This window comes from Syngnathus floridae, chromosome 11, assembly GCF_059516105.1.
Source record: "Syngnathus floridae isolate MCC-2025c chromosome 11, RoL_Sflo_1.0, whole genome shotgun sequence".
Classification (NCBI taxonomy): Eukaryota; Metazoa; Chordata; class Actinopteri; order Syngnathiformes; family Syngnathidae; genus Syngnathus; species Syngnathus floridae.
The window spans coordinates 14,242,776-14,245,925 of record NC_142423.1 but is presented as its reverse complement, the minus strand read 5'-3'; the positions used below and the strand labels follow the sequence as shown (position 1 = coordinate 14,245,925).

Below are 3,150 nucleotides of genomic sequence, written 5' to 3'. Positions count from 1 at the left end.
TCTTGTAGTTGTGTGTGTGTGTCTGTGTGCGCACAACACAACAACAAAAGTACAAATTAGTGGTGACAAAGCTCCACTAACACGTAGGTAGAATAGCGGAAAAACAGAATTCAAAAACCCACAGGGAAGCAAAACATGAATTCAGAATAGATCATGACAGAAAATGTAATGCAATCACTCTTTTGTTTTGACTTATTTCTTTTGACCGGCGAGCTACCTTCAAATGACCCCAAGTCCAGATGGCTTATTTTTCCGCCTAGGCCGACGTCCGTGCAAACGAGTTTAAATGCTAACCTTTGCGATCACCTTGAGCCCGATGAGATCATGTCTTATTATTACATCTCCGCCTATTCTTGGACCCTCACAGTGGTGAAGAATAATAACTCATGGTAGTTGGGAACTTTAACCTTCAGAGAGAAAGCGCTTGGCGAGTTCCCGTTGATTTAAAAGCGTTGTCAAGGTCGCAGTGAACAAGCGCTTGCACTAATGAGATACAGTAGAGCATTTGCCATGCGACCTCCAGGGTGCTTCGAAATCCCCTCCTGCTCCTGGATGGATAAAGAGGCTCACCAGTTCAAACGTTTTCCCTTTCCACCCCCCGCTGTTCATTATTATTTATTTTATTAGAGGGACAGTCGGGGATGGGGGGCGCTCAGCAGGGGAGTAGCAGCCCCCCTGGCCGGGTACACCTAGGTGGCTGCTTGGCTGCTATAGCTTTTGAAAAAACTCTGCAATTTGTGCTTGTTTGATTGCTTTATTCTCAGACAGTAAGCATGTTTTTTTTTTTTAAAAAAGAACATCAAATGTTTTCAATTTACTGCTCCCAAATTGATTTTTCACCCTCCCAAATCAGCAAAATCAGCAATATGCTGTATGACAAGAACTGTATACAGACTTTCACTTGGTAACAAAAAGCCCACATATTAAACTTCATACTCTTTGATAAATTACATTCATACAAATTACGTATATACTATTTGACCTTTTAAGAATCAATGCATCTAAAATGCTCAAAACTTAAGGAAGAACTTTGGGCACAGGCGCACGCACGGACGCACGGACGCAGAGGCTAGACAAAAGTCACTTCCTGCCTCCAGCAAAACTGCGTGACCCCAATTTGCTGCAGGCAGAAATGGCGCAGGGCGTTTTTTTCTTTTTTAGTTGTGACCAGGGACTACAGACTGCGCTTTCACAGCACAGTGAACATCAAGCAGGTAGGACTGAGACAAACCCAGAGAAAGTCTCCCCAGAGAGAGTGGGCTGTCGGAATGAGGGACAGCATGAAAAATGGGAAAGGGGAGTTGTGGCCCAAAAAAAAACAAACATAGACGACCATTGTCAGAGCTGTGGTGGCCTGGCCTTGGGGCTCAGTGTCACACACCAAATGCCTTTCTGTTTTTCCAATAGGTTACTTGATATATATATTTATTTTACATTTTATATATCACATCTGCATTTATGCTCTTGTTTTTTTATTTAGTTATTTAGCTAATGTTAACAATAATGGGTTGCTTTCCTTTGACTTCTATACGTACTTCTCTCATTTTAATTAAAAGTACCCAAATTATTTGCCCATTTATCATGCTCTATTCATTACATTGACTTTCTTTTTGCAATGTTTTATTATTTGTATGGCTCCAATATTCACAAGGTTACTTAATATAGTTAGAACCCAAACAAAGAGCTTGAAGTTGGATCTTTTGGACGCACATAAACTTAATTTGCTTCACTACAAAAGATAAGAATGCACATCACTTTAAAAAATATAAATATGATAAAAATAATATTTTTTTTCACTTCCCATGAGCACCTCTACTGACAGCGAGTATTGGAGCGCGACCCGGTCGCCTTTGGTCAAAAAAAGGAGGCTTTAATTTTGTCTGACCTTGTAGACATTGTGTGGAGAAAATGGATCAGCTAGCGCTTGAGGCAACACTTGTTCCTTTCAAATGTCAAGTTTGCTTTGCAGCTGCCACACACACACACACACACACAAACGCTCACACACACAAACGCTCACACACACATTCCAGCTTTGCATGTCCATCAGCGGGTTAAGCACCAAAGCAAGTTAATTACAATTAGCTCATCATTGGCATCCAGTGAAGGCCTTCCCTCTGTTACTGGTTAGTGGACAGTCACAGCACCTTTCCACAGGTGACGGATTGGACTTACTCTGACTCCGTCGCTCAAGCTTGACCAGACATGCTCGGGCGTGAATGTCTGCAGCTGTCACCGCTCAAGGGTCACGTCACATTTAATTTCTCCGAAATAGAACAAGGAAGAGTGCTGGATGCTTCGGGGTCTTTTTTGTTGAAGTCCAGCAGGTCAATCAAACACTGAACTTCATGTTAGCTTGCTGCTGGTCTTGTTGGCAAGGTAAGTGTTTTGACTATTTTTTGCATTGAATCATTGTATTTAACACAAAATCATTATTTTATCACATGGAATTATGATGATCAAATAAAATATGCTGTCATTAGACTTAATTGAAATTATTTTTCTTCCTCATAGCAAAGATCCAATTTAAAAAGCCCCGTGTATTTCCTTGCCTAAAATAAGAATAAACCTGGCGGAATGCCAGTTGTTTAAAGCTTTAATTTTATTCATATTTTTATTCCATTTAACAATCAGGTCTTCATTTTCCACCTGCCAATTCGTTTGACTTAATTTGCTTTTGAATCCCACGCTGCCTTTGAAAATATGTCACTTCCAATTTGTCACAGATGCAAGCATGACTCATAGATTATTCTATTCAGCATTTTCTCCCTTTTTTTGTCATCAGAAATGTGACGCAGCATGATGTAGCGGTCGGGAACATGATGATGATGACGATGATTGACAGCCGCCTTGTGACTAAAAACTAACGAGGCTATTCTTTCTACAAGGTCGTGATCGGCCCGCTGGCGTGTACTTATGAGTTATTTGAAAGCGGACCAGGCTCTCAATTTGGACCCTGCACATCCTGCCTGTCATGTGGAATGTTGTCAGTGAGTCTGGTGAAGTTGAGCAATCTCCCCTAAAACCTATAAAAAGATAATTGCTAAATATTGTGCTTTTAAAAAAACACAATTAAAGGTGTTTTCAAAGTAACAGTTGAATACATAAAAACATACAGAAATGACACAATTAAACAGAAATTAAGAAATC

The 3,150-nt window shown here is 40.3% G+C and overlaps 1 protein-coding gene across 1 annotated transcript in view; it reads left to right on the top strand.

Annotated features, from left to right (window-relative positions):
• Positions 1-2,036: 2,036 nt before the first annotated feature.
• Positions 2,037-3,150, top strand: part of rap1gapb (RAP1 GTPase activating protein b) — a 54,886-nt gene continuing 53,772 nt past the window's right edge. The window contains exon 1 of the mRNA XM_088389924.1: positions 2,037-2,379. The gene's annotated coding sequence lies outside the window, so the exon portion shown is untranslated. The remainder of the gene's footprint in view (positions 2,380-3,150) is intronic.